General features: G+C 40.5%; 1 protein-coding gene across 3 annotated transcripts in view; it reads right to left on the bottom strand.

Annotated features, from left to right (window-relative positions):
* The window catches only part of rassf7.L (Ras association (RalGDS/AF-6) domain family (N-terminal) member 7 L homeolog), a 60,569-nt gene that overhangs the window by 21,579 nt on the left and 11,504 nt on the right, over positions 1-27,486 (bottom strand). Inside the window, exon 2 of one of the 3 annotated variants that reach the window (XM_018256776.2) lies at positions 5,562-5,716. The exons of the other annotated variants lie outside the window; for them this stretch is intronic. The gene's annotated coding sequence lies outside the window, so the exon portion shown is untranslated. The remainder of the gene's footprint in view (positions 1-5,561; positions 5,717-27,486) is intronic. 3 annotated transcript variants of the gene reach the window in all.

Raw genomic sequence — 27,486 nt, 5'->3', positions numbered from 1 at the left:
TTCCCATCGGCTATAACGAAAAATCGACTGTGGGATGGCACTCGCGGCTCTTTGGAAAACGAAGGGCCATGAGTGCCATCCCGCTGGCGATTTTTCATTATAGCCGGCAGGAAGGTAGGGGAAGGCAGTTCAGGGAGATTGGTGCCCCGAAGAAGGCAATTTGTCACTGGGATGACTAATCTCCCCAAATCCCCGTGTGCCGTTACCCTTATAGGATCATGTATGAGCTCCTGGCATTCTGTAAACAAAAGGACCACAGCTGCTGAAAACCTCATTCCTAGGCGGGAACTCACTTTACAATGGAAAATCAATACCATCTTCATTTTATTTTGCATGGGGCTCTTTGTAAACGAATCCTGTCTGGGAAAGAGCAATATAGCCCAAAGGACTGCATGAACCCCCATGTCTCGGGTGTCATTGCCCCCAGCTGGGATCACCAGACTAAAAGTGAAAAGCCAGTCTGATAGCACTACTGTGGGAATCTGACCTGAAAGTAGCTTGCAAAACAGGTTCATCCTAAAATCATAATCTACTTGATTATATTTAGCAACAGCAAAACGTTTTAAGAACTCTTTGGATATGGATATCAGCATGACCATTTGAGCTTTGCCAATACCAATATTTTAAATAGCCATCTTTTTTGGTGCCCCCCTTTAACTTAACATCCACTTGTAGTGCTATTGGCAAGTGCAACTGGACATAATTCCAACCTCATGTAATAACTAACCAAGAACACTTACTGAAGCAGAGGTAAAACAGCTTTTATCATGAACAACTGTATAATAATGTCAAAAATGTACATAAAATGTTTATAGCAATGACAAGACATGTTGCTGCACTGAGACGCCCACCATAAATTTCCTTTTATCACACCAAGACAATGCCACAATGGTGAGTTAAAACGAGTCACAATCAGGACACAAATGACTTTTACACCATATTGTTCCTCCTGGTGCATCACAAAGAGAACATCTCTGGTATCACTCAGCAGGTGAAACCTCCAGCGTTCTTCTGTCCTTACCCCATAATCTTGTGGTTATACAGCGGGTTAGCATTCTGTCAGCTAAATTTGTTTTACTGGCACAAAGAAAGAAGCCTCCTTTATCCCTATTCCTTGGCACACCTCCAGAGTAATATGGAAAAACAAAGCATTATTAAGAAACACCTTGTTACACTGTGACTGCAGGTCTGAGATTTCTAATAAGACATAGTTGCCCAGCAATAAAGCATAGGACCAGGGCCACTACATACCCCACATACCCCATACACAGATTTTCTGACTATTTAGGTTCTGTTTTCCCATGTGTGGACTATTTACTCAACTCCCCCTTTAGTTCACAAAAATGTCTGAGATACAGAATCAGTGTTATGCTAAAGTTAAATTAGCAAAGTATATTGAGGCCTAAAGCACGCATGATATTTTGACTTCTGCTGACATTTGTGCATGGATGTCTACATGTGCACCTAGACCAGAGATTCCTAACCAGTGGCTTGTAAGCAATATATTGCTCACCAAGCCCTTTGATGTTGCTCCCAGTGGCCTCAAAGCAGGTGCTCATATTTTAGATTTCTGATTTGGAGGCAGGTTTAGGAGACATAAAGAGCACGTGTACTACCAAACAGACCCACTTGTAGTTTGGCAGTCCACAAAGGGGCTACTAAATAACCAATTACAGACCTAACTGGGCACCCTCTAGGAACTTTCATGCTTGTGTTGCATCCCAACTTTTTTATATGTTTAACAGAGGCTCACAGGTAAAAAAGGTTGCGGATCCATGATCTAGATGGATAACCCAGTCTAGAGCAGTGATCCCCAACCAGTGGCTCGTAAGCAACATGTGGGTCTCCAACCCCTTGGATGTTGCTCTCAGTGGTCATAAAGTAGGTGCTTCTTTTAGGAATCCTTACTTGAAGGCTAGCTTTAGTTGCATAAAATTCATGTGTACTGCCAAAAGGAGCCTCCTGTAGGCTGCAAGTCCACATAGGGGCTACCAAATAGCCAATCACAGCCCTTATGTGGCACCCCAGGAACTTTTAGCATGCATATATTGCTCCCCAACTTGTTTTACATTTGAAAATGGCTCATGGGTAAAAAAGGTTGGAGACCAATGTTCCCTATAATGTGCGCTTGTGCAGAAATTTTGAGTTCAGCGCACACAACAAACAGTATTGCGCACAAAGACTTGTGTGAAAACACTTTTTTTTTTTTTTTTAAAAAACAATTCTGACCTGAGCACACATTTTTAAAAAATTGTGCACAAAAGATTTTTTTTGGTGCACATAGCCACAAAGGAATTAGAGAGAAAATTGTTGGGGACCCCCGGTCTAGAGGGACCAAGTCAGCATCATTTATCAGCCCTTGTATGGTCCTTCCATTGCATGCCCCCTATGTCATTGCCATGAAGTTGTAAACAATTACACGACTAGATTGGCTATTAGCCCCATGTATGCTCTAAAATTCTGTCTGGCTACTGGTTGACCCCACTCTGTATCAACACAAGCACTAAAACAAATAAAATAAAATTGTTGTTCAGTCCAAACAAAACACACATTAACAAGCAGAGCAAAAGAAAAAAATGGTTCTTCACTTGGCTCAGACAGTCACCATGGACATCGGTACAACAAACAGTATAGACATCACTACTGCCAGACGGTGGTCATAAATAGATAATAGCCGTCAACTGTGGGGCAGCAAATTTTCCCACAGTGAGTTGCAATAAAATCCCATTCATTAAATGAACTTGCATCAATGTGAGCTCCTAGCACTTCAGTATAGCTGCAGACACTTGTAGATGAAGCTGTATCAAACCCTCAGCTCTGAGAATGTCCCTCCCAAGCCAGTGATATAGCAATTACCACTTGTGTATAAATGCAATTATGGAAGGAAAGAATGCCCTGTGTGTGCAGTAAAAAGAACCACATTCCCACACTCCAACAAACCATGCAACATTTACATTCTTTTTGGTCTGCATATGGGGAAACAAATAGCTGAGAATTGCATATTTCTCATTTCAGCTCAACAAAAGATTGAACTTCTGTATCTGTATTTCTATGCATACTATTAATCTTAAAATCATGTAGTTGGAGAAAAGCTGTATATGGCATCTCTAATGCTAATTGCTTCTGTGTCTTCTGTATCTAGATCAGATAGCATCCAGTGATTCCATAAATATCTCTGGACCTGGATTCAAAATAGGCCCTGGCATTTCAATTACACAGAGACCCAAACAGCCCCCACCAGCCCACTAAATAGTGACAGTCTATGGCATCTTACAACAGACCCTCTGGAATTTGGACCCTGTCTGGCTAGGGCTACATCCAGCAACAGGGCTACAGTCACTTTGGGTCAGTCAAAATGTATAATCACTAAACTAACACTGCTAAAAATATATGACCTGCTGTATGTACATTGTCTAAGAATGTAAATGTGCATATTTAAATTTAATATAAACTTTACCTTTGAAATGCTGCAGAAACTAGTCATATACGCTGAAACTCAAGAGGCAAATTGTATTGAAATGAGTCTGGTGGGGATATAAACTATTTACAGAGTAAATACCTACTCAGTGTGTTGAAACAAACAAGGTAAGGTAAATCTACCTTTGTCATTAACGGGCAGGAGGTGGAGATAGCTAATAAGTGTTCCATTAAAGGGGCAACATTAGATAAACTGTCCAGGAAACTGCATTTTGTTTAAATATAAAAGTAAATCCCACTAATTAAATATAAATGCGGAGAAAAGCACACAACTGACATTACTTAGGGGCTGTATGTCTGCTTCGCACCCACACAATTGCTGCTCCAAGCAAAGCCATGGGTCAGAAAGAGGCCTGGAAACTGGTCACGAATCACTACATTTTAAAGACTGCTTTTAGATGTAATATCTAAATAAATATCTATATGACTTTTAGATTTCCAAATCTGCCCACCATTTCCCACATTGCTTTCACCTAGATTTTAGATCTCATTTCATTTCAACCTCATTGGTTGTCTATCACAGTCCCTCCAGTACAGTTCTGAATTATACCCATAAGGACAGCAAGCCCTCATAGAGCAGTGGTTGTCAAACATTTTAGCTCAAGCCCCGCTGAAAGGTCCATGTTTTGATAGCCCCCCCCCACCCCATGAAGGACCAAACTATGATCAGGGACTGCCTTAGTTCATGAAACATAGGATATATAAAAACATTAGTGTAGCAGTCATTCTTGAAACTACTTCATAGTAAAGAAAATACACATTTACACCATGTATCACCATAACTGACCTTCAAGTTGGGTTTTCTGAACGCTACCTTTTACGCCAGACTTCCTTTGCCACCTCAGACCAGGCGAAGTGCAATAGAGTAGATAGGAAGTGCTTCAAAAAAACGCTGGTGTTTCTTTTTTTATGGGTGATAGGCTGAAAAAGATCGAAACATTTTTTGGGGCTCCCCTCCTTCCCCCCTACATTTCCTAACTCATGGCACCTTAACTATACAGTGGGCACATGTGTAGGGCAAAATAAAAATTTTATTTGCTGTTTTGAAGGTTTCCCAGGCTTGTGTAGTGATTCTACATATACCTCCATTGTAACTTGAATTTGGCGCCGTATGCAAATTAAGCATCGCTAGCGTAACTTCGCTTTGCTTGGCGAATTAACACTAGCGCAACTTCGCAACCTTACGTTTCCCCTGAGCGCAACTTTGGATTTTAGTGAATTTGCATAGCACTGGAAAAAATATGCCTGGCGAAGCAGACACTAGCGCAACTACGAATCTTAGTGAATTTGCCCCCTAGTTCTATAGCTCCTACACCAGGGAGAGAAAGCAACCCACAAAACATGTAGGGTTCTATTTAAACAGAGCCCTACAACCCCCAACTTTATATGGGAGGCCACAAGTAAGAATATTCCCCTAAATATGTCAGCTTAAAAGAAGTTGAAATGGGGTTCCAAGGACCTACAAGGAAACAATAGGGCACAGACCCTCTCTGTAATCTGTTTTTACTACATGGTTGGGTGAGCAGGAGGGCCCACTGGGAGGTTTCCTGGTACCTTGTGGGCTAGTCAGACACTACATAGAAAATAATAATTTTTCCAGTACAAAGTTAGAGTGGGAAAAAAGGATAAGAAATTTAAAAGGTTATACTCTAGAGGTCTCCTATTTGTCCTCCCCATCTCCTAGAGGTCAGAACATCGATGTTTCAATAAGGATTCAACATTAAAGCTGGCCATAGATGCAAAGATAAAGTCGTACGAATCTTCGTTTCCTCCGATTTTCAGAACGTGTGTGGATCATCCCAACATTTTTCTGGCCATGTTGAACATACAGGCTAAAAGATTTATATAGGCTATCGATAATATCATTGCATGTATTGACTACCTGACAATATCAGTGGGTGACTACTATTTGCAGACATCACTTTTGTACAATTGCGGTCTGTCAATTAATAACCAGAACATCTTCTGATTTGTTATTTTTCCTACTTTATTTAATCTGAATGGTTAGTGGTAGGTCGCACGATCGTTCGTCCGACATAAAGTACAAAAGGATAGCTGCTTGGCAAATAATAAAGTTTACTTACACTTAAGTTGTGCAAATGCAATGCAGGACAAATATAGAGACGCTCCTCTCGGCATCAACTTGACCCATGTGTCAGTGTGGCTGAACTGGTCCCTTTTAATCTGCCCTCCTCCTTTGCTTTACCTGATCTCCTGCACAAATGAGCAGGGGTGTGACCTAAGTGTGTAAAAAGCACAGGACCTTAGCTAAGGTCAGCACAACCACATCCTAATGATTCAACTACATGCATGTCAACACACAATATAATGGTGCACCTTGGAGGAGATGTGGAATGTTGCACTGGACAGGAATAGTCTGGTCTAACTAGTTTGTAACAATATTGTATATCCAAATGGTTGCAGTCATTGTGTTTTGTAGACTAAAATAGGACTTGGTGGAACCCAGTTGGTTAAAATAAGTATGGCTGTTCTTTTTATACACATTTAGCCATATATACAACCCCTGGCAGCTTTTAGCTGTTGGGGAGTGTACGATTTGCAGCTCTATCCAAAGGTTTACAAGATTTTGGTACTCAAAATTATATTGTTGCCATCTTATCCTATTAATATTCTATCACCTATTCCACCTACAGGGCCTGTCTACAACCACCTAATGATAGTTCTACTTATGGGCAGTAAACACTTTGCAGTCCACAAAGATTTCCAACTAACCGAGTAGCCTCAAGCTAATTTATCACTGTTAATTAGGACACAACATACATAACCCGTCCATCTACCACTCACCCTAATAACCCCAAAAGCTGTGATGGATACGGACTAGAATCCTGTATGTCCCCATATGTAAATCCTCTCTAATACAATACCTGTTAAATTCAGCTAAGATGACCAATAAACTACTGACTTGAGGGTACAAACAAGAAAAGAATAGGAAATGCACACAATATTGAAGTTGTGCAAGAACTTCTGCTGGTTTATTTGGAGCTTAAGAAGAACAGCATGCAAACATGGCCTCTTCCTCAATGCACTGTTCCAAGTTGCCAACTCATTCCTGAGTGTCTGAATCAGCCAGTTAATGGGCAGTTTTAGGGCATGGACACACAAGTTTTTACAGTGCAATTAGGCACCTGAACTTTTCACCCTTTAATTACTTCACCAATTATTTTTCATGCCTTTCTGCTTCACTCTGTTCTGCTGAATACACCCCTAGGGCCTAAGTCAGAGGCAGCTTTCCTCAGATCCCTCCTCCACTAATTTACAGAAAGTCTTTTACAATCCCTTCTCCCTGCCCTTCAAAACACAATTTTGTTTCCTAATCCTTGGTTTTTGAGTGCACTTTGTAACGCTCTGTCACAATGCACAAGCATTGTTCTATAAGTCACCCGTGACCGTCTCCTCCCTACATGTAACCTTGCCACCACCAAATACAATAATGTGCTTCTAAACATCACACCTATTGTCTGAAACTCCCTTCCATATTCATTTTAGCATTTCATCCGTATCTTTTGAAAACAGAAATCCCCCAAAATACCACAGGGTTGGGTGATCTATTTAAATGGCTCTGTTTGTTACATGATGGAAGAGGGAGGAAGAGGGCAGGAGTCAGTAGCCATGATTGATGGCAAGGAAGATGCATCATTATTGTCTGCACAAGATATTATAATACATGGAGTAAATCTGGGCATAGACTAGCGCTGGCTCAGAAATACTTCCCTATACCTGTTCCCAGGTAATGGCATTTACGTGTCACTTCACACAAAGAGTCAAATTTGGCCTGAAAAACACTCATTATTTTTGGGATAAAATCCACCCACTGTTATAGATATTGGTGGTATCAGGTGATTCCTCTGCCAACGGAGACAAAAAACAGACATAACATTAGCCATATGCAAAAAGGTTCTTGCTTGCCTCATCCATGGTCCAATAAACCCCAACTTTGGATTGAGTTTGCAGATACAGTAACAGGTACTACACAATATAATATGTCCTTAACATTTTTAGCTATATTTTACTACTGTAGGGGTCCTTGTGAATCTGGGTTATAATTAGGGTATATTCCCAAAAATGGGGGTCCCTAACCTTTTTTACCTGTAAGCCACAAAAGAGTTGGGAACAACAAGCATGAAAATAGTTCTGGGGGAGGTGCCAAAAAAGGACATTCATTGGCTATTTTGTAGCAGTTATGTGGATTGGCAGTTTATCTGTTTTTTATGAAACCCAAACTTGCCTCCAATCCATTAATTCAAAAATAAGCACCTGCTTTGGGGCCACTGTGAGGAACATCCAAGGGGATGGTAAGGCAATATGTTGCTCATGAGCCACTGTTTGGGGAATACTGCCCTAAACCCAGCCCTAACAGTACTCATAATAAAATTATAACAGTACTAATATATGTATAATACACAAGAGCCATGGATACCCTGTAAATTATAACGTAAATAAAGTACCCCCTCTTGTAAAATATGAGGATATTATAAGTTACTGAGAAGTTCCATGACCTGTAAAAACACTCACCCGTGTGCTTTTATATGGTCATAGAACTACTCGGTAACTTATAATATCCTTATATTTTACAAGAGGGGGTACTTATTCACTGTATAATTTGCATGCTTTGCTCAGTAGTCATTGAAAATATGCTGTCAGTTGCCACATCCCATCTGCTCTACAACAGACATAACCCCCCCCCAAAAAAAGATTATATAGTACATCTCCGACCAAATAATCATTATAAAAATATACTTAAAAATCCTTAACGGTTCAGAAAAAACGAAATATTGATGGCCATTTAGAAGCTTAGGATCTAATGCGGTTTCTGGTGAAAAAAACATGAAGGGTTATTTCATGATAAAAGACATGGTTCCAAAAGCAAGCATTCTACTTTTGTCAACAGTATTTGATTTAGTGGTTGCAGATATGTGGTACTATTTACATGAAAAACCCCAAAAAATGCAGACAAATATGGCTCCCAGTGCAGAATAACCTGTTCCAGTAGAGTCTACTAAGCATCTATTGAAAGATAAGTGAATGTACACCCTTCTTATACATAGGGTATATTGTTATTTGACAGCAGACAGAACACTGCACTGAACACAAAAGTACGCCTATGTCTGGTTTCCATAAAAATCAATAAAAGTCATAAAATACCAAGGAATGAGAAGTGGCAGATATTATCCAATAGAGCAGTGACAGAAAGGCTGGAGAGCAGGAACCAACATGATTATCCCCCACTCACCAGATTCACTTGCACATTACCGGCCTCAAACTGATACTTCACAGTGTGACAGGGAATGAGCAGGAAAGAGATTGGTTTGTACCTCAGCTGCCTGGAATCGGTGAATCATGGGTTTATATATAAACATACGTGTGTACATTTGCTATGCTTTATTCCTCATATCTATTCTGTATCTACAAAAGGGAGGCTGGAACCGCTGCTGCCCACACTCCTCTTGTTTCTGTGTAAACGTTATTAAAAATGCACACATTCGCTGTTGTGCATCACAGCACTTTTGTTTCACAATGCTGTTGGAACAGAACTATATGGACAATCTAGCAAGGTGCTGCAGCCCCCTGCACCTCTGACACAATGTATGGCATGACCAGGCCAGGACTAACAATCTGTAGGTTTTGGCAAATGCCAGAGGGGCTGCTGAAAGATGCCATAGACCAGTTATTCCCAACCAGTGACTCTCAAACAACATGCTACTCACCAAGCCTTTGGATGTTGCTCCAAGTGAACTCCTAGCAGGTGCTAATTTTTGATTTCCTGGCTTGGAGGCAATTTTTTGGTTGAGATGTACTACCAACCAGAACCTCCACCAGTTAGAGTCCAGCGCGCACGACTGCAATAAGAAATCACAGGGCCCCATACGACAAAATTTCCTGGGCAACGCCCGCCGCAAGCCCCACGTACAGGTCCGCCCCCCACCACACAGTAAAAAAACAAAACAAATATTGGTGGCTAGGGTTCCCACACGTTAATAAAAAATAAAAAGATATTAGTGGTCAGTGCCCCCCATAAAAACACATTTGTGGCCAGGGCCCCCCCATTAAAAAATATTGGTGGCTAGGACCCCACATGAGAAAAAAAAATTGGTGGCTAAAATTGGTGGCCAGGCCCCCCCCACATTATAAGAAAATTGGTGGCCAGGGCCCCTTAAACGTCCATGCCTTCCCAAAGTCAGCATCTCTCAGAAAGATGGGGGGCCCGGCTAAATAAGTAAGTGTGGCGTGACTGGGCCCCCCTTACCCTCGGCCCCCTACAACTCTCCACCCTGATGGCTGCCCTGCCTGCGCGGGTCAATTTCTTACTCGACCCATAGCCGCAACTTGAATCCGCAACACAGACCATCAACCAGCATTCTTACCCGCTTGTATCCGCTACCCGACCCACAAGTACCTTATCCACAACCCGGACCAGCTGACCATGATGAATCAGGAAGTGCTGTCATTGTAAACCGGAAGTGACATCATCAGAAGTAGGTGTGATCAGAAAAAAGGAGTAAAAATCTCTAACGTTTTGCATGCTTGTGTTGCTCTCCAACTTTTTTTATTTTTTTTACATTTGATTGGGGTTCACAGGTAAAAAAGATTGGGCATCCCTGCTATAGACATATAGTCACTATTTATTGGGCTTGTGGAGGCGGTTTAGTCCTCTGTGTACTGCCTATTTTGAATTCCAGTCCAGACCTGAGCATGTCCCACTTGCTGTAAAATTGCTGCAAAGCCCAAATACACACTAGAAGGCAGTGGTATAACTACAAGTTTCTGGGCCCCATAGAGAAATATCATGTTCCCATACCCCAGGGGCTTTGAGAATAAAACATGTTTCAGAAAGACGGAAAACTGCTGATCAATTAGTGCCCCACTGGCCAGCAGCAGCTGCAGGTATAGTTGTCAGAAGGTATTTTCTGGGTGCCCCTCTGGGTTCTATAATAAAATTGCTGTCTTCTTCAAATTAACTGTACAAAATAACATCTTTTTGCTAGTCTTAAAGAATAGTATGGGAAAAAAAATAATAAACTCGGAAAAACAGACAAATTTGAAGTGTAATTCCCTGTATGAATTTCTCAGGAGGGCCCCCACATAAAAGGTCAGTTATTACAATGCACACGGACACCTCCTAGTAATTGCTCCGAATTCCTTGGGATAAACTGGGGTGCCTTATACTGTAAATAACAGCATGCACAGTATTTTCTCCGAAAGAAGAAGGGTGGTAAAAGGTTGTTCTGACGTGCTGGGCCCCTGAGGGAAGAGGCATCTGCTTATAATCCCGAGGGACTGTGTTGTGTGTATGTGTGTGCACATTATGCTCTCAAGTCTGTACAAGGGTTATGACTAGGGTTGTCACCTTTTCTGGAAAAAAATACCGGCCTTCCTATATATTTATCTTTTTTCCCTATTAATAACATTGAGATCAACCATAATTTTTACCAGCCAGGTGGCAACCCTAGTTATGATGGAAAAGCTTCACTTAAAAAGTTTATATGTATCTAGTCTGAAACAGTATTTCTTTTTACCCCCAATGCATTTTAAAATGTCTTTATATGTGTTTTATTAAAGTTTATATGTATCTAGTTATTGCCTTATCTGAGGGGTACATTTACTTAAAGCCCCTATACACCACTTTTTGATTTCCTGAAGGCTGAGAGACGGAGGGAACGAGAGAGAGAGAGAGAGAGCCGCAAGCCCCACGTACAGGTCCGCCCCCCACCACACAGTAAAAAAACAAAACAAATATTGGTGGCTAGGGTTCCCACACGTTAATAAAAAATAAAAAGATATTAGTGGTCAGTGCCCCCCATAAAAACACATTTGTGGCCAGGGCCCCCCCATTAAAAAATATTGGTGGCTAGGACCCCACATGAGAAAAAAAAATTGGTGGCTAAAATTGGTGGCCAGGCCCCCCCCACATTATAAGAAAATTGGTGGCCAGGGCCCCTTAAACGTCCATGCCTTCCCAAAGTCAGCATCTCTCAGAAAGATGGGGGGCCCGGCTAAATAAGTAAGTGTGGCGTGACTGGGCCCCCCTTACCCTCGGCCCCCTACAACTCTCCACCCTGATGGCTGCCCTGCCTGCGCGGGTCAATTTCTTACTCGACCCATAGCCGCAACTTGAATCCGCAACACAGACCATCAACCAGCATTCTTACCCGCTTGTATCCGCTACCCGACCCACAAGTACCTTATCCACAACCCGGACCAGCTGACCATGATGAATCAGGAAGTGCTGTCATTGTAAACCGGAAGTGACATCATCAGAAGTAGGTGTGATCAGAAAAAGGAGTAAAAATCTCTAACGTTTTGCATGCTTGTGTTGCTCTCCAACTTTTTTTATTTTTTTACATTTGATTGGGGTTCACAGGTAAAAAAGATTGGGCATCCCTGCTATAGACATATAGTCACTATTTATTGGGCTTGTGGAGGCGGTTTAGTCCTCTGTGTACTGCCTATTTTGAATTCCAGTCCAGACCTGAGCATGTCCCACTTGCTGTAAAATTGCTGCAAAGCCCAAATACACACTAGAAGGCAGTGGTATAACTACAAGTTTCTGGGCCCCATAGAGAAATATCATGTTCCCATACCCCAGGGGCTTTGAGAATAAAACATGTTTCAGAAAGACGGAAAACTGCTGATCAATTAGTGCCCCACTGGCCAGCAGCAGCTGCAGGTATAGTTGTCAGAAGGTATTTTCTGGGTGCCCCTCTGGGTTCTATAATAAAATTGCTGTCTTCTTCAAATTAACTGTACAAAATAACATCTTTTTGCTAGTCTTAAAGAATAGTATGGGAAAAAAATAATAAACTCGGAAAAAACAGACAAATTTGAAGTGTAATTCCCTGTATGAATTTCTCAGGAGGGCCCCCACATAAAAGGTCAGTTATTACAATGCACACGGACACCTCCTAGTAATTGCTCCGAATTCCTTGGGATAAACTGGGGTGCCTTATACTGTAAATAACAGCATGCACAGTATTTTCTCCGAAAGAAGAAGGGTGGTAAAAGGTTGTTCTGACGTGCTGGGCCCCTGAGGGAAGAGGCATCTGCTTATAATCCCGAGGGACTGTGTTGTGTGTATGTGTGTGCACATTATGCTCTCAAGTCTGTACAAGGGTTATGACTAGGGTTGTCACCTTTTCTGGAAAAAAATACCGGCCTTCCTATATATTTATCTTTTTTCCCTATTAATAACATTGAGATCAACCATAATTTTTACCAGCCAGGTGGCAACCCTAGTTATGATGGAAAAGCTTCACTTAAAAAGTTTATATGTATCTAGTCTGAAACAGTATTTCTTTTTACCCCCAATGCATTTTAAAATGTCTTTATATGTGTTTTATTAAAGTTTATATGTATCTAGTTATTGCCTTATCTGAGGGGTACATTTACTTAAAGCCCCTATACACCACTTTTTGATTTCCTGAAGGCTGAGAGACGGAGGGAACGAGAGAGAGAGAGAGAGAGAGAGAGAGAGAGAGAGAGAGAGAGAGAGAGAGAGAGAGAGAGAGAGAGAGAGAGAGAGAGAGAGAGAGAGAGAGAGAGAGAGAGAGAGAGAGAGAGAGAGAGAGAGAGAGAGAGAGAGAGAGAGAGAGAGAGAGAGAGAGAGAGAGATATATATATATATATATATATGTTGGATAGGCAATGTACAGAATGCTGCTTACTGCACTGTCCCTTCCTGTACTATAACCGTTCTCACTAGTCAGTGGGTGTGAGCAATATGCTGCTATGGCTACTACAAACACTCTACCTGTGTTGTGTGATGGGGGTTGTAGCTAATAGTGCTATGATATAACTAGGAAGAATGAAGTACTACGCCCTGTGTAGCGTCCCTCCCTTGCAGCAGTCACTTTAACAGATAAGGGCCTGTGTAAAAGCATGAATGGGAATTAGTTGTTCTGGACACTCTCGGAACACGACTGCGGGGCTAATGTTATACAGTATATTGGTTACTTGGTTAAGATTTAAGGTGGGGCCTGAACAAATGTTGAACGCAAACAGGACAGGGCTGAATCTAAAAACGCCTGAAAACTTTATGTGTACTTTCTGTCGTTTTATAATGAATGTGCCTTGGTTGAACTTTTAAAGCTGTAACATAACAAAGAGCACCCACTGCTTCTCCAGCTCAGCTGCATGTTGCCGTCCCTTTAAATCTGTAGCACGGGCACTGTATACCCCAACTCTGTATACCCAAAACACTGTATACCCCAAACACTGTATACCCCAAACACTGTATACCCCAACACTGTATACCCCAACACTGTATACCCCAACACTGTATACCCCAACACTGTATACCCCAACACTGTATACCCCAACACTGTATACCCCAACACTGTATACCCCAACACTGTATACCCCAACACTGTATACCCCAACACTGTATACCCCAATTACCCCAACACTGTATACCCCAACACTGTATACCCCAACACTGTATACCCCAACACTGTATACCCCAACACTGTATACCCCAACACTGTATACCCAAAACACTGTATACCCAAAACACTGTATACCCAAAACACTGTATACCCAAAACACTGTATACCCAAAACACTGTATACCCCAACACTGCACAGCAGAGCCACTTGCACCTGTTAGTTCTGACTTTGGCTCTACAGATAAAGCCGGCTGTGTGATTTTTTTTCCTTTTGCCAACCATGCCTTGATAACCCCCAGGGAAATTACTGACATTCTTGGTAACAATCCAGCCCTCCTCCTCCCTTACTAATATTAAAATCAGGTAAAATGGCCTCTAGATTAGAAGCTGTCCTTATCACGTGTCCTGCCTATGTCAATAAAGGATTAAAGCCGCTCCAAACTTAGCCCTCATATGTTCACCACAATACAGCTCCATTATCAATTCCGGGTGCTCTGTCAGCAGCGTTCCCACTGTAATAAGTCATTCTGGAGCAAAGGAAAAGCGGCACTCCGTATAAAAATGATGGTTTATTGCAATAGGTCACAGACCAACATCGCCTATGTGACCAACTGTGTTACAATTTTACAAATATTAATTTCAGAGTTCTCTTGTCCTTGCTGAACTCATCCGAATTCCAATTTAATGAGAAGCTAACACCCTGATTCCAACTTCCTTGGAAGCCTCCATTGTTTGATCTACTCTGTTGGGAGCTTCAATAAGACCACTATCTTTTATAGGAAGGTGCAATAACTGTGATCCTTCCATTAACCTCCTTAACTCACAGTATCGTAATATTATCAGAGCTTTCTTTCAAAGCTAACCATGTATAAACAGAGACATAATTTAAGGAATGAGTAAGATTTCGGGTTATTTTTGTAAACATATGATAAAGAGCTGGAATTTATAAAGACTTCACATTTCCATCATTATCACAAAAATAAATTTTCTATACAAGATAAACCGACAATGACAAGCAAAAATATTCACAATAACCAGAATCTGTCTAAGGAAACTGCTATGTACAGCTTTGGGAGTGCCACCAATAGAACAATGTTACACCATGCCAACAAAGAGATCCAGTGTATCACAGAATGATAGACTTATTAAGTCAGACCTGGCATTTTTATCCTAAGGGTTAAGACCCATTATATACTCTTATACTGTTTAGGGTACTTCTCTTTGATCCCCCTCATTAGAGTAAAAGTTTTTCCTGCAAATTGGTTCTAAACAAATTTTGGGAGACAAAGTTTATTCCTTGACTCAAGTTTGGATGCCCGGGAGAAAGGTTAACACGGTCTTGGATCCAATAATTAAGACTGAACTATTTATGCTTTTTTGTAGATTTCTTTAAAAAATTTGGGTCCTATAGATTATTAAAACTAGTATGAATGTTAACATATGGCAACCAGTCTAGTTCTGTTCTACAAAATTGGTTGACTGCTTTATTTTGTATACCTGGCTTAATTGACTGTTAAAAATGGCTATGAATTATCCCCCCCCCCCAAACACCACTTTCCAGTAAGCCCGGACCAGTTTTCATTAAAGGATTACAGTTGTTGTTGGAAACCCACAGCAACTAGAAGGTATGCACATGTTCAACCCAGACTGACAGCTTTAGACATTCAAAGTTCAATTGTAGCTGAATGGTTAGAAATTACAAGGCAGTTGGGTACGACCACTATATTGTTCTGTGTGTGACATCACTGGCTAAACTGGAAGTGGAAGGTGTCTGCTTTCTTTGTGATCTGATGAGTCAGTCTTTGGACTAAACAATCAGATGTGCAGATTACTGAATAACTGCAAGTAACGCCAAGCAAGTGTCTCAGCCATACTATTTACTGCAACAAAACATTGGCTTCTAAGTCATCCATATAAATTAGACCTCATTCTCCTCTTTTCCAATGATTCATTCATTTCTATTTAGCACTTCATCTTGATTACAAAGCATATGTATAAAATGTACGTTCAGGCAAAGTTAAATGATAGATGGATAGGACAGGTAAATTTCCCCCCACTCATTCTACAACTAAGACATCTCTATCATAAAGGTTGACAAATGTATCATATGATTTTTGGGCTTACAAATTGGGCTTACAAATCCTTTAAGGAACTTTTGTCATGCGTGTGCTGCTCCCCAATTCTTTTTACATTTGAATGTGGCTCACGGGTTAAAAAAATTGGTGACCCCTGCTCTAAATCAAGCCACTATTTAAAGTATGTTGTAGGAACAAAAACATTGACTAAAATTTCTAACTTGTTTTGACGTTGACTCAATAACTTCATTTTTCTTCATACAGTGTGCAAGTTTTCAGCAATGATAGGTGGGTTATCTTAGCAAGGCTTCAGGCAGTTTTTTCGGCCCTTCCCAGCGAAAACAATGAAGCCTTTATTGTGATGCCAGCGTGAGCAACTAAACTTGTTTGAGGGCGAGGCTGAAAGTCCTTTGCTAGATTGTTAGTTGTTTGGTTCACTGGCACTGTAGCATAGAAAACAGAAGTCAACACAAGGAAGCAATTATGCAAGGTAGGTCTTTATGGGAAAATGATGTTGCGGTATCTTAACCTCAAAACCAGCAGCTGCAAGAAAGTTATTTTTTATGGAACAGAATGCTGAAGCATTGTCAGGTAACAATCAAGTTACCAGAAACCAGCTACAACTGAATCATTTAGTAAGTGGCAGGTGGAAACATATTTTTAATGCCTTAATTCCCGAAAGTTGTCTTTTCCCCATAAACAGTTTATCATGGCAATGCAGAGAATGACCCCCCCTGCTGCTAAAAGAGACATCAGAGGGACATCACCTGAAGCCTGATCTTAATAGGCACAAAGCACAGGGAGACTACTGCCTCCTCATTTATCCCAATCATGTAAAGCAACTAGCAGAAATGCCCCTTTCAAACTTGTTAATACCCATAACCTCCCTTTGCACAGTGGTATTCCCTAGATAGCCAGTTTCCTGATTATGTGCCCATACATATATATATATATATATATATATATATATATATATATATATATATATATATATATATATATATTTTTTTTTTTTATATATATATATATATATATATATATATATATATATATATATATATATATATATATATATATATATATATATATACACACACATATACACACACACACACGGATTTTGGACCATTTTCAAAATGTGTTCCTAGATCCTTTTCAAAAACGGGCCCATAAAATGGCAATATAAATATAGAAGTCAAACTTTCATGTGACAGATTAATCACCTTTAAAGCAAAAACCCTGTATGATGAAAGAGTTGATGTGAAGTCAAACCCAACCAGCACATTGTAAATACCAATGAGAAAGCCCAGCTCTATCTGTTTTGTGAGCTCTAGGTTAGAAGATAAAGAAGTATACAAACTCTAGACTGCTTGTGATTGATATGGCTCTGACCTTGACTTCAGCAGTGGCTTCATGGTATACATGATCACAACCTCTGTCCACCTACTACAGTTAAAGGCAATAAATCATCAACTCTTGTTCAAAATAATTTTGTAACCTGGGATGATGTTCAGCAGATCGTTGCAACTAAGTATCTGTCCCCATAATATTAATGACCTGGAGGTGGGCATTGAAAGTACTGTTTCTATTTTTTCAGAGGATACTAAATTGTGCAGAACTATAGGTTCCATGCAGGATGCTGCCACTTTGCAGAGTGATTTATCTAAGTTGGGAAACTGGGCAGCAAACTGGAAAATGAGGTTCAATGTTGATAAATGCAAGGTTATGCACTTTGGAAAAAATAATATAAATGCAAGTTATACACTAAATGGCAGTGTGTTGGGGGTTTCCTTAAATGAGAAGGATCTAGGGGTTTTTGTAAATAACAATTTGTCTAATTCTGGGCAGTGTCATTCTGTGGCTACTTAAGCAAATAAAGTTCTGTCTTGCATAAAAAAGGGCATTAACTCAAGGAATGAAAACATAATTATGCTTCTTTATAGGTCCCTGGTGAGGCCTTATCTGGAGTATGCAGTGCAGTTTTGGACTCCAGTCCTTAAGAGGGATATAAATGAACTGGAGAGAGTGCAGAGACTAAGTGCAATTAAACTGGTTAGAGGGATGGAAGACTTCTATTATGAGGGGAGACTGTCAATGTTGGGGTTGTTTACTCTGGAAAAAAGGCGCTTGCGAGGGGACATGATTACACTTTACAAGTACATTAGAGGACATTATAGACAAATAGCAGGGGACCTTTTTTAGTGTTTTTACCTATAAAGTGGATCACCGTACCAGAGGCCACCCCTTCAGACTAGAAGAAAATAAATTTAATTTGAAGCAACGTAGGTGGTTCTTCACAGTCAGGACAGTGAGGTTGTGGAATGCACTGCCGGGTGATGTTGTGATGGCTGATTCTGTTAATACCTTTAACAGTATTCTTGGACAGACATAATATCAAAGGCTATTGTGATACTAAACTCTATAGTTAGTATAGGTATGGATATATATATATATATATATATATATATATATATATATATAATGTATGTGAAAGTATGGAGGGGTGTGTGTATGGATATTGGGTTTTCATTTGGAGGGGTTGAACTTGATGGACTTTGTCTTTTTTCAACCCGATTTAACTATGTAACTATCTGTCCCATCACCTAATGTTACAACTTGTGTCTACCACCACTCACTTATTGCCACAGGCACACATGTAGTGTGCATGAATCAAGGGAACACTTAACTGTAAAATTATGTATATTACACAAAATTTCATTTGACCATTGCTTCACATCGAACAGTGATCCCCAACTAGAGGTTTGCGAGCAACAAGTTGCTCACCAACCCTTTGGATGTTGCTCCCAATGGCCTCAAAGCAGTTGCTTATTTTGGAATTCTTGGCTTGAAGAGACACTTTAGTTGCATAAAAACCAGGTGTACTGGCAAGCTGAGCCTCCTGTATGCTGACAGTCCTTATTTTACAATAGAATGCAGCTCATGGGTAAAAAAAGGTTGGGGATCCCGGCCATAGAATGCTCGGTTAAAAAGACAGCTGTAGTCTCAGACATAAACCAAGCCAGTTTTTTGATAAAAAAGGAAGGCTCTAGTACAGAGTAACTATGAAATGTGATTTAGATTTTAAATATTTTAGTTTTTCCATTTCCATAAATAAACCCATAATAAGAAAATTGATTTTTCTCTATTCTAGATAGTCTTTGTCAAATAATCTCCTAGATTGTGAGTTCATGATCCATACCATACCCAGCATAGGTCACTATCCAAAATCCAATTTTTTTCAGTTTAGTGAAAGAAAGTTAATTTTCTCGAAAACGCAAGCAGATTTCCTAAAGTCTGGGAATTGTATTATTATGGTAACAATTCAGATACTCAAAGGGGGATTAAAACCTTCCAGCTATTGTGCCATTTCTTAGCTGTTCTCAAATAAAAGACCAAAAGCAGCTTAATGACGTTTTATTGGCTTGAGGGATCATTTCACTACATTTACTAAGCTTTACCCAAGACATTTATTTAGGTGTGATTATTGTTAAGGCTGTGCTTGCAAAACTTCACACAATATCTTGAAATAAACATTCTCTCGCTGGTCATGATATAAATGTTCCGCCTTTTGGTGTATGATGAGTCTATTGATTATTGTTCAAGAAATGGGTGTCCCCCATAGAAGATCCAAGTGTGCAAATGTGCAGGAGAATTTGCAACGGAGTGCTGAAGTTACTCGTTCAAGACCATAATAAATCCATTCCTAAATCAATGGAGCACATTTTTAGCACAGTCTAGCAATGACAGACAAGGAGATTAGTTGCCAGCAATAAATCTCCTCTACGTCGACTACTAATCTCCTGCAAATGCTTTCCCAAAGGCAATAAAATAAATAGTTGGTGAGAAAACTTACATGTTGCTTTGTTTTTAGGAAGCTGCGTGACAAAGTGAAAGAGCTGCGTATGTTCTCCCACCAGCTATTTAATTTAGTGCCGCTGGGGAAGCATTTGAAGGAGATTAGTCATCTGCAGTAGAGGAGATGTAAAGCTGGTGACTTATCTTGTCATTGCCCTTAAGCTGGCCACAGACGCAAAGATCCGCTCGTACGAATCACGTACGATCGGACTTCCCCATCTCCCAACCTGCCACTAACCATTCCGATCAAATAAAGTACAATAGAACAGATCAGCCGATGTTCTGCCCTCTGAAAATTGTGCGATCGGCAATACATGCAGAGATATTACCCGAAGCCGAAAGAAATCTTTTAACCTCTACGATCGACCAAACGACCGATCTCTACAAACAGTCCGGACAAAAAATGTCAGGACTCTCCACACACAGTCCGAAAATCGTACGAATCTAGGATTCGTACGATTTTCGGACTGTGTGTGGAGAGTCCTGACATTTTTTGTCATCAGATCTTTGTGACTATGGCCATCTTTAGCCACCGAACCACTACTAAACATATTAGTAATGCCAATAAAGGTTCCATAAGAATTTATACCCTGCTAATGACAATGGCGTTTATCACACATGGAAAATCCCAATCCCCGCAGTTGGCAAAACACCCCAAAATTAAAAAGCCTTTACATTTCCTGTTTCAAGTGAGTTCAATTGCGCAAATCCCACAAAAATTTGAAAGGAGGCATTTTTGCCAAGTTATGATATTCAATCAGCTCGGAAGAGGCAATTTTCAATATTTCTTTGCGCGATTGCAGTAGCCTTGCGTTGGCTTATTACATTATGGAGACATATGAATATCAGCGATAGGTTCCAAATGGGGGCCAGCAGGTAAAGGTGGCCTAGACGTAACAATTTCCTGTAAAAGATCTTTTCTAATAAAGATTGTTTGTTTCAATACACGTATGTAGAGCTGAATTGTCAGATATACAGGTAGAAACAATAGAATTGTACCTGTATCTGACGATTCAGCACTAACAGTGGGCGATGTTTAGGTGCCTTCAAAGGCACCTGATCAAAATTTTCCTAGTAGGCCGATCTAAGAGCCAACCGATATCCAAGTTTTCTGCAATAACGGTCGGCTTGTCTCCCGGCACACGCACCGAATATCGTATGTGTTTTTATGTTAAATTTCTTGCATCTATGGCCACCTTTACGGCATATGGCATATTCAGAGTTGATGAAAATGAATAAAAACTGCATAAATTTTCAATTTAAAAAAACGTGTTGTATTTACTTGTCTAGAGAACAAGACATGACATACCCCCTACCCTCCATAGTCCCCCTCCCTGTTCCACCCGCCCGCACTAGTGTTAATACCTGTAAATGCCCCATAGTCTTTAATTACCCCTCGATGCAGAGTCAGCACAGCGGAGCTCACACAGGGGCCATCTTCACAGCTTCGGGAGTCTTCAGCAATATTCCGGTCCCAAACAACTGCACATGCACCGAAAGGCACGGAAATTGTCGAAGGAACCCGAAGATTACCGAAGCGCCGAAAGATGCCACCCATGGCCTCCACTGCGATGACTCTGTTTCGAGGGGTAATTAAAGACTTAGGGGCATTTACAGGTATTAACACCTGTGCGGGGGGGGACCATGGGGAATATTTAAATTGAATCCTTGATTCAGGGGATTCCCACTTCAATTCTAAATGCAAAGCAATGGTTTGTATCCGTGTGTTTTCAGTTTATCACACGTTAAAACCCGTCAGAGACCAAGATTCTGATTATATGCTGGAGAAATACGAGAAAAAAAGAAAGGTTTAGAAAAGTCAGGAATTTTCTTTGTTGCAACTCTCCTTTTATAAATGTATCCTTTCCTAGAATCAACCATCCCCCCATCTGTCCCTACAAACCAGTCGACTCTCTTATCTTGTACCTGACACCGAAAGGGTCTTTTGTACAGGCAGACAATGCCATTCCCAGACCCTGTAAAGAAACTGTCCCACTTTAAGCTCCAGTGATGAATAGTCCTATTCTATTACAAGCATCTATTACAAACAATATCAAGGATATAAAATATGCAACATCCCCACTTACTCAGTTATCTGAAATTAGATTCCATCTTCTTTTCTTAGAGAGTTTACTCTAAATTATTAACATAATAATGGATTGCATTTTTTAATATATGATCAAATCTGCAACACACTGGATCTGGATGTACAAAAGATTTAAAATATAGTATAGAGCTCCACACAAATCCACCTTTTTCTGGCTAATGCGGTAGGACTTCTGGTAGATTGGTTGGCAGAATGGCAAATCAAATGTAGAATAGTAGATGGGGTTTAATACACAGAGTAAAACTGCTAAACTGAGAATCCATACAGATATTTAACTCACTGAAAACAAAATCAAGCAGCCAAAGATGAGAGCATCTGAGGAGACATTATGTGCCAACATCCTCCACCACCAGATCAAAGCAAGCAAATGATTTTGACGGATCCACCCAACACTAGGCCTCATCTGCACCCTTTATATCAGTGATCCACAACAAGTGGTCTCGCGAGCAACATGTTGCTCACCAACTCCTTTGATGTTGCTCCCAATTGCTTCAAAGCAGAGACTTATTTTTTAAATCCTTGCATGGAGGTAAGCTTTTGTTGCATAAAAACTAGGTCTTTTGCCGAACAGAGCCTCCAGAATAATGCCAGTACCCATAGGGGCTATAAAATGGGCAATCACAGTCCTTACTTGGTATCCCTGAGGAACATTTTGCATGAAGGGTACTTGCTGCCGGAAACATGTTGTGTGAAATGCACAATAAAGATTGAATAGCAGGTATTCTGCTCTTTGCTGTTTTCCGTGATTTGCTATCCTAATATTTTGCATGATTGTGTAGCTCCCCAACTACCTTTACGTTTGAATGTGACTCATAGGTAAAAAAAGGTTGGGAACCCCTGGTTTATACTGTTCTCTGTGTAAATGTGCATGGAGATGTGCGTGATACAGGCCTGGGAAGGCGTGCTAATGTGCCGTTGTTCAGTTTCCTAGTACCAGACGTGACTTGCTGTTGGCTTCTTGCATTTACTTGTCCGACTAACTGGCTTGCGGGCTCATAGGTCACAAAAGATGCAGCAGTACAAGTTACAGGCAGCCACGTTCACTAGTGTTTCACCTGCCTATTATTTTGTTGCCTTGCCCTCAGGGGTCTTTTTTTGTCACAGTTCAGACGTATAAACTATGCACCTGCTTCTCTCTTGGTGGTCACTCTACACTTACAGTTAAGCTCCCCACATGATATAAACTGCCAACAGACTAAAGCTGCCATAGACATGCAGATTATAGCCTATAATCGCCAATTTTCCGACCTGCAACTAACTATTCAGATTAATATAAAGTAGTAAAGACAACAAATCACATGATGCTCGGGCCATGAATTGACAGACTACAATTGTACGAAAGTTATGTACAACAAATAGTAGTGATGGCCATACACGGCATACTTTTACCATTCTGCGATGAATGATTGTATCGTTAAACGGTCGTCTGACAATTGTTTTACCATACGATATGCCATCCACGGAGAACGATTATATGAACAGATATAACCGCATTGTTTGCTTTGTGTACGGACAAACGCTGTTCAACAAATGAGGAGTGGTGCTAGCATTGTGTCACTGTCTGTAGTATATAGTCAGTTTCTCCTTCAATTTTGCGAATGATGATGTTGAGACGATTGTTCGCCCGACGATCGTTCGTACACTGTCAACCATCCGATAGGTTATCGATATTATCAGAACGTTCTGGAATCGGTCGTTTGGAAGTAAAAAATCTGTCCACGCTTAGTCTCCAATTGATATCCTCATGCAGAGATCTTATCGTTAACCAATATAAATATTTTAACCTGTCTGAACGGCTGAATGACCGATCGCCATGGTACAAAAATTTCGGGACACACGCGATCAGAAAATTGTACAAACTGTAGTTTGTACAATGACTTTGTCGGGCCCACCGACGGGCTTCCCCCCGGATTGATATCTGGCTGAAAATCGCCCAGATGTAAGGTTTAAAAATCCTGTCTGATTGAGGACTGCATCAGTTCATTGATACGATCTTCGGTCCGACTGCCTGTATGCTTGTCATTGTGATCAGTCCGATATAGCCTACCTCAAGGTGCACATATTGGGGAGAGATCAGCTCGTTTGCATGTATGGTCACCTTTAGGTTCTCTAACCTGAGCGACAGATTTCAAAAGCACCAATAAAGAATTCCCCCCCACTTGGGACCACCAAAGCTACAAAGAGGGCGAGTGGACAGCAGACAGAGAACATGTCAGGATGAAAGCAGCAATTACACCCAGTTAGTTAACCCAGACTGCACAAGGGTCAGAGAATGGACTGATTAGAAGAAGCAGCAACTTTCTAGTTTGTGGGAAGAGAATAAGTGTCTATTTAAAAGTACTGAATCTACCAGGAATGCTTGGGACCTGGGATATTCTTTCTGTAAATGTCATCACCATAACTAAATCTTGCTAAAAACAAATTTCACCTTTAAAAAACCCAATAGGATTATTTTGCCACCAATATGGCTTCATGCAGATTAGTTACCATCAAGTTCAAAATACTGCTTTATTATTACAGAAAAAAAGAAAGCATTTTTGAAAAATTATAACATATAGACTTATTTGCTTAAAATGGACTCTGTGGGAGATGGCCTTCCCCTAATTCAGAGCTTTCAGGATAATAGGTTTCTGGATAAGTGATCCCATACCTGTACAAAATTGTTGCACAGTTGCCGAGTTACTTTCCACCTCTAGCTCTAAAGTCCGGCCATTTTTCTGACATCCAGTTCTAGTGGATGATTGCACTTTGCCATTCAAACACTGTATAACAAATAGGCAACTCTTACAAAAATGTTTAAAAAAATTGCAACTTCTAGAAAGAACCATAAATGGAAAGTGGGTTGTCAATAATCTGCCTTTCAACACTTTTTTGGAACACAGACCCCTCTGATCTCACCACCAAAGGCCACATTCCGTTATCACGTGACCTAAACAAGATAAGGAAGGAACAGAGTTAGCGCTGGCAGGTCAGTTTCCCCGCTGACCTTCCAAATGAGTTAATTATTAACCAGTCCTCCTCCTCACTGCAGACCTTGAAATAACAGAGAAAAATGCACATATCAAAAGCAACACTTTAACTACAAATTATGCAATTGCAAACCCTCCAGTGTTCGTATTTGTGGGTGGTGTAACGGACTGTGAACACATTATTAAGGAAGAGAGAGTATAAAGGAAATCCATGTTCAAACACCCTCTCTTCCTGCGATGATTGGGGTGGTCAGTCCCAACAAACAGAAATATTTAAAGATTTTCATGCATATGCATGACCCATCATATGGTATCCGTCAGTTTGGCCACCTTCTGGCTAACACTGATATTAAGAAAGTAAACAGAATCTCAATTACAAGCCCTACATTAAAATGCCATATAAATTGCACTTATACCACTTGGGTTTCTTGACAACCTTTGCACCACAACCCATTTCATCTATAACCAACATTACCATCAATACTTGGTGTTAAATTACTGCATTCAAGCAGTCATAAATCTGGCTTCTTTATTGTACAAAGCAAAGCCCCTTGTTATCTCTCAGGAGCAGGACTACCCTACAAAGAGCTTTCTGATGGGTAAACAAAAATGTGGTTTGTGGGAAAATGAAAGACAAAACAACTGCTAAGTGGTGCAGAGCAAAGCCCATTGTCTAGAGATGCTTGTATAAACACACAAGCATTTTATACCCAATTGCTTATTAGTCAGGAGCAAGGAACAGAGAATGGAACTGTGTGGAGGAGATGTGCTTGGCTGCACTCTCCTCCCTGGAATGGGGATGAAGTATGGAAATGGCTGAGATCCAGAGACTGGGATGAAAGGACGATGAATGGAGAGTCCTGTGAAAGGGCCTTGGCTTTGATCTACAGGTGTGACAGGGAAAGGAGAACGGATACAAAGAGCAATTGTTCAGGAGGATAGGGAGCTTTCCACCTTTAATGAACTACAGCTCCCAGCATCCTATGAGAGCCAATGTAGGTTGTTCTATCTCACAAAGAGATGGAGAGAGATCACAAGTTTTTTTTTTTAAAGCGCCTATATAAAACTCCATAAAAATCAAACAATCATGATAGTCAGAGTAGTTTACGCCTGGCTAGTGTTTTTTAAAGACACTACCAATGGTATTATTTTGTCAGAAAGTTAAATGATAAAGGATTATAATAATGGTCAGGGGAGTTCCATGAGTAGCTCAGGGCCAAAAACTTTCACCAGAAACTGGTAATGAAACTCCAGATGGGGCAAAGTTACCATATACAGATAAGGAAACCATTATCCAAAAATCCATTATCCAGAAAGCTCCAAATTATGAGAAGCTTATCTCCCATAGACTACATTTTTTAATATAATAACAAAACAGTACCTCACACTTGATCCCAACAAAGATAAACATTATCATTATTAGAGGCAAAACAAACGTATTGGGTTTAATTAAGGTTTGATCTATTTTTAGTAGATTTAAAGTAGGGAGATCCAAATTACAGAAAGACTCCTTATCTGGATTACCCTAGGTCCTGAGAATTCTGGATAAAGGGTCCCATACCTGTTCCATTGCCATAAACAGTAGCCAGTTGTTGACTTGTCAAATTTACATATGTGCCCTGATAGTTGGGCAGAAAGCCTAAAATCGCCCATATCCCTCCATCAAATCTGTGTGTGTGTTAAAGCATTTAATCTGGATCACATTAGCTTGACTTTAGTATAGTAATGAAACCTGAAAGATAAGTGCAGGCAGTTATTAGGAAACATAACTGCTTTATCAGAGAGTCTTTACAGCAGCCCTGAGCATTAACACTGTCACCATAATCTACTGCTGTATTAGGGCAGGGGTACATGGGCAGATTCGGGGAGATTTAGTTGCCTGGCGACTAATCGCCTCTTCTTCTAGGCTGCAATCTCCCCGAACTACCTTCCCCCTTCCTTCCGCCTGCTTAAAATGAAAAATCGCCTGCGCCAATGCACTCATGGCGCTTCGATTTCCGAAGTCGCCCGAAGTTTCCTTGTGAGACAACTTCAGGCGACTTCGGAAATTGAAGCGACGCAACTGCCATTGTGCTGGTGTTTTCTCATTAGCTAGCAGGTGGAAGGCAGGGGAAAGGCAGTTCGGGGAGATTGTTGTCCCGCAATAGAGGCGATTAGTTGCCAGGCGACTAAATCTCCCCGAATCTGCCCTTAGGGGGTTGGTTAGTAAAATTATCCAGTAAAAATAACTACTTATAATACACAAAAGCCATGAATATCTTGCAAATGATATGCTTATAAATGGTGCTTAGTGATGTCATCAGTAATAAACGGTCAGTAGTGATGTAATTTTTGTCACACGACTAACTAAAACTTGTGTATTATAATAAATAAAGTACCCCTTGTTGTAAAATATGAGGATATTAGAAGTCACCTCGGAGTTCCGTGACCTATATAAAAGCACTCGGACTTCGGCCTTTTGCTTTTATATGGTCATAGAACTCCTCAGTGACTTATAATATACTTATATTTTACAGGAGGGGGGACTTTATTCACTTTACAATATATACTATATCTATTTCTCCACTTGGGTGTCCAAACAACCCCTAAGAAACCCAGAAAACA

Source organism: Xenopus laevis, chromosome 4L (assembly GCF_017654675.1).
Source record: "Xenopus laevis strain J_2021 chromosome 4L, Xenopus_laevis_v10.1, whole genome shotgun sequence".
NCBI classification, from domain to species: domain Eukaryota; kingdom Metazoa; phylum Chordata; class Amphibia; order Anura; family Pipidae; genus Xenopus; species Xenopus laevis.
The sequence above is the reverse complement of the archived record's forward strand: the minus strand, read 5'-3'. Positions and strand labels throughout refer to the sequence as shown.